This window comes from Miniopterus natalensis, chromosome 5 (genome assembly GCF_054644295.1).
Source record: "Miniopterus natalensis isolate mMinNat1 chromosome 5, mMinNat1.hap1, whole genome shotgun sequence".
Lineage (NCBI taxonomy): Eukaryota > Metazoa > Chordata > Mammalia > Chiroptera > Miniopteridae > Miniopterus > Miniopterus natalensis.
This window is the reverse complement of record NC_142085.1, coordinates 55,704,064-55,714,327: the sequence shown is the minus strand read 5'-3', so window position 1 is coordinate 55,714,327 and position 10,264 is coordinate 55,704,064. Positions and strand designations below refer to the sequence as shown.

The following is a 10,264-nucleotide window of genomic DNA, read 5'->3' as shown; positions in this document are numbered from 1 at the left end:
CTCGGGTCTGAGAAACCACGTTTTAGAGCCACGGCTTGCGGGGGGAGAACACACGGTGTGCAGGGGTCATTGTTACCCAGCGCTGCGCAGGAGCGCCGTGGGTGCGCGGCCTCCGCCCCCCGCCCGGGCGGCCAGCGCGGGCCCACGTGGAGCAGCGCGGCACCCGCCGAGCGCGCCGTGCCGCCCGGGTCCCCGGAGCGCGCGCCCCAGCTCCCCGCCGCGGCCGTTCACGCCGGAGCGCCGCCGCCGGTCCCGCGTGTGCCCCGCTGAGGGGGAGGGGCGGGCCAGGGGTGGGGGCGGAGGGGTTGTGGTTCTAATGCGGCGGGGGCTCCTGTGTCCTTGTGCGGAAATGACACACGGAGTCCCGTCACGTCACGCGAGAGCGCAGCGCACGGACACACACAAAGAGGGGAAAATACACGGCGCCCGCCCGCCGCCCCCAGCAACTCTCCGGGCCGCCCCGGCCAGGCCCTCCGCGCGCGTCCCCCACTCCCCGGACCTGCGCTACCCCGCACCCCACGTGGCGCCAAACTCGGAGCGGGCCGGCTCTGCAAAGTACAGAACTCGTGTCCCAGGTAAGTGTGGGGCGGATCGAGCCGGCTGTGCGGCGGCGGCGGCGGCTCCGGGCAGACGGACCGGAGTGGCTGCAACATCCATGCCGGGGTGGGGGCGGGAGCAGGGGAGGGGACGCGAAGGGGGGCTGCCCTGAGCGCGCCCGGCGGGAGGAGCGCCCACCCCCGTGCAGGGCCGAGCCGCTGAGCCAGCACCCGGCCCCCACGGGCTCGCCGCGCCCATTGTGCCGCGCACCCCTTTGTGCCGCTCGGAACGCGGCGGCTCCATGGCGTCCCCGGGAGCACGCGCGCCGCGCGGGGGCGGGGGAGACGCGGAGTGGACTGGTCCACGCTGCCGCCGCTGCCCGCCCCACTCGCGCCGCGCGCCGGCTCCGCACCCCTGCCTGGCGCCGCGATGGAGCGGCCGGGGCGGCCGGAAGGCTCTGCGGCGCCCGCGAGGGCTCGGCGCTCGCGCTCGGCCGGGCTGCGGCGGGGGACCGTTCGGCGTGAAGAAGGGGGTGTCAGAGCGGAGCAGGGGGCGGGGACTGGAGGGAGATGCCGAGTGGGGCGCGGGAGGCCAGAGGAGCCGCCGCTCGGAGGGACGCTGCCTCCGGAGTCTGCAAATGGAGTGAGGCCGGCCCGCGGCGGCGGCGGCCGGGAGCGGACGGATACAGGCCCCGCCGCCAGGGGGCGCAGCGCTCTCTCCGGGCCGTCCACGGCGCGCTTCGCCGTTCCCGCTGCCCGGGAGCTGGAGGCGGGCCCGGCGCCTTGGGTGTGCACCCCGGCTGGCGCGAGGCCTTCGCGGCCGGCCGCGCACTGCGGCCGAGGGCGCTCGCCGCTGCTCCTGACCGCCCCCTTTTCCTCCTCTTGCAAACGCGGTTCCCCACGCAGACTTTGCCCTCGCCGTATCGGTGAGTTGTGCAGCAACCCCTGTGAGGACCTGTGTACAGAGACATACATTTTTTTTACAAGGGGTTTTTACAAAGGTAAAAGAGTGATTGCTCAGGTGGCCTGTCTGGAAGAACCTTATGCGCCAAGGCTCACCAGAGAAGGGTGCGTGGACAGCGCTAAGCACTTCAGAGTCGGCAGTGTTCAACTTCACCTTTTTAAAGTAACTTTGGAATGTTTAATGTGTCACAGGGCAACGTGTAGGGTGCCAGAAAGCTGAGGCAGCAGGACGCCCGGGCGAGGAACCTCAATTCTGGGACCGCCTCAGCACATAAACAAGAGGGCTGGAGGAGGTTCTTTTGCTATCCACACCCCCAACTCCACCTCTTTTTGTTTTTTAAAACAACCATTCCTGGTTTGTGGCTTTGGTTCCCTTACCCTCAGTAGTGAGATTTGTGCAAGATTTTGTATCTTAAGCGGTTTCCATCTGTAGCCACTAACCCAGTGTTTGATAACTTAGTAGGTGCTCAGTAAACATTTGCCATATGAACGGAGAGCCTCTTGGATTCCTAAAGAAAGGTGGGGTGAATGCAGCCTATTCCTGCTGGTGGGTTAGCCGGTCGGTGCATGGCGCTTAAAATGAAGTTCACGAAGCCTTTAAAATTTGTCACATGAAAACTGCCACTGAATGTGGGTTTTACCTGACAGATGCCAAGTAATTTAAGAGAAAAGTTGTATGTCTTCCCTACCACCACCACCACTATCAACGAAAGCACTAGTAACAGCCAGAGAGACCAGTCAGGACCTAGCAGACAAGGTAGTCAACATCCCAGTCCATTGAAGTGTATTACATTGACACATTTAATTTACACTCTCCATTCTGGTCACTTGTAAGTTCCTAAGCATCCCTTATGTAAGCAAAGAAATAGCAGAATGTCTAATAATTAGTAAGAAAAATTGGAATCAAGCCTGACTGAGGTTTGATTGGGTGAAAAAATTTAATATCCTGCAGAAATGTCTCATCTACCACTTTTTAGAGCTGTCTGGAAAGCCCCTGAAGCACTGAGGAAAGAAACAACATGTGTCTCAATTTATAATGTAAAAACATAAAGGTAGCCAGCCAACCAGCAAAAAGTTTGGTATTAGTGTATGGGAAGTTGGGGCGTGGTGTTTTGTTTTTGGCACTTAATTTTGATGGCAAGTGGAGAATTATGGTTGCTACCCTTATTCATTGTGCCCATTATTGGCTTAAGTAAGAAGAATTATTTGTAGAATTAATCTTTTGGGTGATGGAACTTTTTTGTATCTGCTTATTAGTGGTTATAGGGAAGTATGTATACATGTGCTTTTTCATAGAACTGTACATCCTTCAGAGAGTAAATTTTACTGTATGATAATTTTTAAAAATAAAATTTAAAGTTACATAAATTGCACATGCCAAGAACACGGATATTTTAATGCGCTATGTGCATGTCACCTTGTTCTTGCTGTTTCCTCCCCCTCCAGATTGGACACTTCCTCTTCTCCCTTTTCTGATGTTCCAGTATCTTCTGCAACATTATTATTTCAGCCTAGAGCTCTTTTGGTTTCTGGAACTAGCTGCCACACATGACCTGCACATGCCAAGCTAAGAGCTCTCCATGCTGGCATCAGGCCTTGGTGTGTCAAACAGGAGAGATGCTATTTCACTTGGAGTGGCATTTATGTTTGTCACTGAACGGCCAGACTGTTGTTTCAGAGCTGAGTTTTTCTTAGCAGCTCACCTGGTAACATATCTTTCCTCCATTTTTTTTTTTTTTTTTAAATATGTTTTTATTGCTTTCAGAGACAGGAAGGAAAAGGGAGAGAGAGAAACATAAAATTATTGATTCGCTGCCTCCTGCATGCCCCCTACTGAGGATGGAGCCGGAAACCGGGGCATGTGTCCCAACCGCAATCGAATCATGACCTCCTGGTTCATAGGTTGAAGCTCAACCGCTGAGCCACGCTGGCGCGTCCTTTCCTCCATTTTTTATCCAACATGCAACACATAAAAGCCAGCCCTCTTAGTATGTTGTTTTCTACCAATGGCCACCTTTCCTCTTTGGTCTGATCTTCAGTTATCACTGGCCAGTGAAACACAGTTGAATCAGTCTCTATAAGGGCATTGATTGCTCAGTTGAATAAATCACTTAGTGGTCATGTATGCAAGGGGTTGTTGGTTTGAGCATGAAACTAATAAATCAAAGGATGGAGATTTGGGATTGAGGTGGGGGTTAGTTTACAATAGATTTTGCCCCAACTCTGATTAGCTTGTGTGGTCATAAGACAACATACTAAAAAGTGGGAAATACAGAGGAAACTCAGCTTATACCTCCCTGAAAAATTAGTCACCATTGTCCAGTCACATGCTGGGATGTACTGGCCCTCCTTTCCTCTTTGAGCCTAGCTACTGCACACCAAGGTTAAAGTTATAAGCTGAGTCTTACGCCTCCTACCAATGACACCTAAAGCAGTTGTCCTTCCTTTCACTAAGGAAGACATCATGTTTAGTCACCTTCAGAAAACGCGGCGTCGCAGGGGTGAGACACTGAGTCGTAGGCAGGGTTGTGTGGTTGCCCTTCGTTGGCATGGTGAGAGATGAGGTAGTGCTCTGACTGAGTAAGGAAGGCATTGACAATTACAGCTTTAGAACAACTTGGGGGAAAATTGCCCTGGTTTTGTGAGGACTGGTATTTTTCAAACAGTGTGTGCAGATGTGTCTAAAAATAAAAACAAATTGCAAACATGTCCTGCAAGTCCCATGGGCAGGATGCCACTGCCGGGAGGGTCCCGTTCTGGGAGCCCCGAGGCTCCCAGCCATTCCTGTAGACCCAGAGACCAGCGTGGGGGAGGGGAGGGAGAGAGAGAGGGGGGGGCATGGGAACATTCTTCCTGTCCTTAGGGAGAGCACTGACTTGATTTCACCCTTTCCAGTTTCTTTCATTTGAAACACAAGTTATACTACTAACCTTTTCAAAAGCTTTAAGTCATTTAATTTTGCAGTTTAAAAAGATAGTCCTTATTAAGATGCACTTTAAACATCTTTTTAAAAAAGGCTTTATAATAGATAACATTTACTGAGTGCTGTGTGCCAGGCACTTTCTCCCTTGTAGTTTTCACTAAAACTGTAGGTGAGGTAGTGTGATCAGCTCCATTTTACAGAAGAAAGAACCAAGGTTTGGGTGGCCTAGCAACTTGCCCAGTGTTAGGAACTAAACTGGGTGGAGCCAGGGTTTTAACCCAGTTCTGTCTGACTCTAAAGTTTAGCAGGGAATCCCATTTTCTGTGAGATCAGCAGCACTAAATCCCTACCATGGTGGTTCGAGGGCCCATGTGGCCAGTTGACTTGCTCCTGCGTCTGAACCCAGTCTCCAAATGGGTGCTCAGCAGGAAGGGATGGTCATGCCCTATCCAGTCCCAGCTCTTCTTGAAAGACTGGAATGAGACCATCAGTCCCGTGTGCACCCCACTACTTTCCGTCTCCTTGCTCTCTGCAGCATCCTCCATGTGTGACCCAGATTGCTTGACCCCCTGGTTCTCCATCTGCAACATAAGAGGGCTCTTGTGAGGACTGTGTGGGCTAACGTGAAACACTTAGACTGTGGGGCCAGCCCTACATGAATGTCAGCTGCTGTCCTCCTTTTCTCTTTCATTTTTAAAAATCAGTGTGACCTGCAGAGGAGAGGTGTCAGGAAGTCAGATCGTGTGGTGTGACAGTTGAGAAAGGATGAAATAAGGTTAGTTAGGTCTTAATAAATCTAAAACTTTTTAAATTGTTGAGAAGGTTTTATTAACACCTGTCAAATGGTTTGAGCCCATTCTCTCTGCTGTGCCTTTTGTACGTGGTTGTGCTACGTAACCACTGTCCTAATGATCTCCAGTTCCAGTGGCTCACATTCCCCAGACCTCCTTCAGGGGTGAGAGTTTGCTTCACTTTACGTCTGGAAACCTGACTTGGGACGCGAGGAGGACTTGCCCCTGCGTGGCCTGAGGTCAGGGATGCAGGGCAGGGGCCAGCTGTTCCCGGACCTGCACCTCAGCCCAGTGGCCAGTCCTATGTTCAGTGGACTTTTCTGATTTAGTGGGGCCGAATCCTGAGTCAGCCAGCTGGGATTTGAACCTCGGGCTTTCAGGAAGTCCAAGTACTTCCCCTTTTGGGGCCTGCCGTTTGTCCTGTGTGACACTGGCCAGCCACAAGCCTCTGGTGCCTCTGATTAGTGTCGTGCTGCTCTCACCAGAGGCCTGGTCTGGCTGATCGCTTAGGAGCAGCCAGTTCTCTTAAAAGAACTTAGTAGAGAGGCACCACAGATCAGTCCTGCCCTGCTGTGGGCAGCCCTAGAGGACGTTTTCCTTTGGGAACCTATGGGACATTTAGGGAAGAGACCAATGATCTTTTCCAAGGAATCGCCGTACCAGGTGTCCCCTGCTCACGTTGCTGTGGTCTTGCATCCAGCTTTTAACAAGCAGAGTTTCCCCCAAGTCAGATTCTTGAGTGACTCATTACCCACTTTTAACCAGTGGCCTCCCTACACTCCTTCCTTTTTCTGTGGCCCGGCTTCTTCTCAACTCCCCAGACCTCCTCGCCTTCCCTCTGTCCCTTCTGCTGCCTGCTGCTTCACCGTGGAGCCAGGGCCCTTGAGCAAGCCTCTGATTGCCCAGTTTGGTCCAGCTTTCAGATGTCATGGAAGGAGGGAGTCAGAACATCTCTCAGGGTGCTTAGGCACAAGAGAAGCCCAAAGAAGGGACCACATGTAACAGTCGTCTGCCATCCAGAGTGCAAATACCCAGCAGGTTAGGCATCTGGGCTCCGTGACTCACCGGGGTGCACCCCAAGTTCATTCGTTTTCCCAGCAGCCTCACGCCCTCTAAATGATCTGACTCTCAGCACTCAGTTCAGACCCCTCATCCAGAAGACTTGGTCCGGGTTTATTTTTTCCCCCTCCTGTGAAATTTGCCTTATTTTGATAAATACTTCAAGTATCAGGCACATGCATTGATAGAGCCTATAGTGCACCCACCAGGAAACAACAAAGCTGATCTCTATACCTTTTTATTAACACCTGGGTTTGTGATTGAGACTTTTTCCTGATGTCCCCTCTCCCCATACTGAGGAGCTTTTTATACCTTTAGAGGCAATAATTCAGGGACAGCTTTGAAATGAAGGCTCTTTACTAGTTTGTCAGTTGTTGAAATTTAATAATTTGATTTTACATTCTTAGCTTGTTTTTGTTTGTGGACATAACAGAATATGAACTCACTAGTAAAGATTACTATACTTCTTTTTTCACTTAAAATTTTTTTTTGTTTCCAGAGAATTGCTTGCTCACTGTAAAATATTTGGAAAGTAGAGGAAAACATAAAGGAAAAAAAATCATCCATAATCCTCCTAATTGGAAGTAATTACCGTTTTGGCATATTTCCTTCCAGCTGCTTTATGGCATTTTTAATTATGGAGTTGAGATATCCCCAGTGCACTTGGAAGTATGTTGTTATTGACTGGGTAGCCCTGTAATGAACAATTGATTTTTGAATCTTTACACATAATTGAGTGCTTGGCTCTTTCTGTCAGTAGAGGTTGAAGTCATGTGTTGAGAAAATGTGTAGAAGTTGATTTCCTAACTTTGTGTGATGGTCTCAGTCCAGGTCACCTTCAGCTTGTTGTCCCTTCGTTTTCTCTGCAGCTTTTTGTGGAATTTATCAGTAATTAAGTAGGGCTAGTGGTTTTGGAGGGCGTACTCCGCCCCAGGAGTGGCCTGACCCTGGAGTTCCTGCCCGTGCTTAACTTAAGATACGCTGTGAAGTAAAAGACCTGCTGGCCCAGGCTCTTTGTTTTGCCCTTTGGCCGCTGCTCATCGTGGTAACAACGAGGACATATAATTGTCAAGTGTGTGCGGCTCTATAAGTGACAGGAAGATTTGGTTTTAGGTCTTTATAAACAAAGGATCAAGATATGCTCCATTTGAACACTGACGAAGTTATTTTCAAAGTAGATCCCCCTCCACACCCCCATAATTTTCTTGGATTAACATTTCTCCCCTGCAAAGGAAAAAAGTCTTGTAGGTATATGTTAAAGTTTAAAATTAACTGTATCTAGAGCCCAAAATTGTAAGCATGGGTGGTCCCCGGCACAGCCGTGGCATGCAGCCTGTGTTTGCTAGATGTGAGTGCGCTGTTACAGAAACCCTAAGGTAGTGCCTTCTAACCTTGGGGTCCTGGCTGCTCTTTCCTTCCTGCTACTTTCACCTTCTGGGGTTTCCTCTTCCTTCCCTCAGACACAGGTTCCCAGAGGCCCCTCTTCATCCTCCAGGTCCTCCCACATCGGTCGGTGTGATCCCCATGGATAAGCGGTCCGTTCAGTGCATTCCCTGCACAGAGGGCAGTGCCCCACTGTCCCCAACGCTCCCATCACACTGGGGCACGTGGCCACCAAAACCCAAGGCAGGGAGACAAGAGACCATTCCTGACACTGTGATCATGAACATGTTCCTAACCTTTCTGAGCCCCGGGTACCACACCTATAAAACAAGGTGGTCTCTGAGGTCCCTTTGGCTCTAAAACTGTGCCTCAGTTTCCTCACTCGTAAATGAGACAAACAGGTTTCTACCTCGTAGGATTTTTAGGTTAAGTTTAAAACTGTGAAGCTCTTAGCATAGCACCTTCCACACAATATAGGATGCTGTGTGGTGAGCTGTCGGGAAGGGGAGGCACAGCAGGGTTGCTGCCTTCCAGGAGCTTGTCCAGATGGACTGGGATGACCCTCTGCTCCCCAGACCCTGTTGGACACCGCAGGTAGTGCCCTCAGCACTGCCTGTAGCTAGATGGTTTTCCCCACCTGAAGCCCTTAATGTGCCTCTTACCGGTTTTCAGCCTTTCTCTTTCTTCCCAAAGAAACTACTCCAAATCCTTGTCTCAAAAGTTGCCTCTGGGGGAACTCAAACTAAAAAAAGACAGAAAATTTCCATGATACATTAAGTAAAAAAAACAGCAAGGAATGAGGATCCTAAACCTTTTATTCTCAGGATCCCTTTATACTCTTAAAAATTGTTGATAACCCCAAAGAACTTTTATTGATATGGGTTATATCTGTCAATATTTACTGTGTTAGAAATTAAAACAAAATTTTAAATATTTATTAATTCATTTAAAAATAACCATAATAAATTCATTGTAAGTTTAATATCAATAACATTTTAATGAAAAATAACTATTCCCCCCCCCAAAAAAAAATCTTAGTGAAAAGAGTGGTATCATTTACCTTTTTTTTTTGTTACTTCTCACCTGAGGATATTTTTTCCATTGGTTTTCAGAGATAGAGGGAGGGAGGGGGAGAGAGAAAAACATCGATGTGAGAGAGACACATTGATTGGTTGCCTCCTGCATGCGCCATGACTGAGGCTGGGGATTGAACCTGCAACCCAGGTACATGCCCTTGACCAGGAGTTGAACCCAAGACCCTTCGGTCCAAGGGCCAACGCTTAATGCTTAATCCCTAAGCCACACTGGCCAGGGCAAAACTGGTATTTACATTTTTGTAAATCTCTTTACTATCTGACTTAACGGAAGGTAGACAGTTAAATTTTCAGATCTGCCTCTGTATTCAGTCTTCTGCAAACTAATATATCATGTAGCCTCAGGAAAGCTCCCCTCTGTACCTATGTGAGAAAAGGGCAATAACTTCTTAGTGTCATTATGAAATGCCCTGGCCGGTGTGTGAAAATAGTTTTGATCTCATGGATGCCGCCCCCCAACTCCCACCCTGAAAGGGTCTTGGATGTACTGGTAAACTTGTTCTCCAAAAAGAAAAACAAAATGCCCTGGTTGTAAAAGTGTCAGGTTCCATGGTGTAAATACTCCCACTATGGCCACTTTTGAGCTGCCAGCTTGACCCCACTAACAGTGGAGTTGGGAGAGAGAATCTGTACAAGCCTGTATAGGCCGGCTGCAGTGAACCACTGTGTATGGAGCACACTTGAGCCACTGACACAGTATCTCTGGTAGGACACACAAGAAAAAGCATGGTTGCTTCCAAGAGAGTAGCGCAGTGACTGGAGGGCAGTGGAAGTGCTAATCAAATATTCTTTTATAGCTTTTGAATTTTGTTTCATGTGCATGTATAACCTAGTCAAAAAAAAAAAAAAGAGCCAGGCCGGGCGTGGCTCAGCTGTTGAGCACCGACCTAGGATCTAGGCGATCGGGGTTCAATTCCCAGTGGGGGCACGTGCCCGGGTTGCAGGCTCGATCAATGACTCTCATCATTGATGTTTCTGTCTCTCTCTCTCTCCCTCTCCTTTCCTCTCTCTGAGATCAATAAAGATATATTTTTTTAAAAAAAGATCTTTAAGCATCTTCCTTCTTAAAATGAATTCTAAAAATATAAGTTGACCTATAATTGTAAATCTTTCCAGCTTTTCCATTGCTTTGTGGCATCTCTTGGAATTGGTTCTCCCTAAGCACCAGGGAATGGTTCTCACTTCTCTGCCGCCTCCTTGTCGCCTCCTTGTCATGCTTCACAAACTCCTTCCCTCCTCAGCATCCCTTCCTGCCCCACGCCAGGTGCATGCTGATGCCGGGGTTCAGGTTCAGCCTCAGCCTCATCTCAGCAGGAGGCACGGGGGCAGTGCTGCCAGTTATTGCATTTATGCAGCCACTTTAAGCAACTTATCCTTTGTAATTTTATATTTAAGTGGCTAAAGCATCTTGTTCGTGGACACTTGGGATTACCTTCTTACCCTCTCTTTTGTGCTTTTTATAAACGGAAGGCTTTTCTGAGGACATTCTGATCTTCCCTCAGCCATGAACAGAAT

General features: G+C 49.4%; 1 protein-coding gene across 2 annotated transcripts in view; it reads left to right on the top strand.

Annotated features, from left to right (window-relative positions):
* The first annotated feature begins 464 nt into the window (after window positions 1–464).
* The window catches only part of BEND3 (BEN domain containing 3), a 31,819-nt gene continuing 22,019 nt past the window's right edge, over window positions 465–10,264 (top strand). The window contains exon 1 of one of the 2 annotated variants that reach the window (XM_087817539.1): window positions 465–575. The gene's annotated coding sequence lies outside the window, so the exon portion shown is untranslated. Of the gene's footprint in view, window positions 576–1,388; window positions 1,463–10,264 lie in introns of those variants that run through there. The other variant, XM_016217541.2, reaches the window with a different exon arrangement.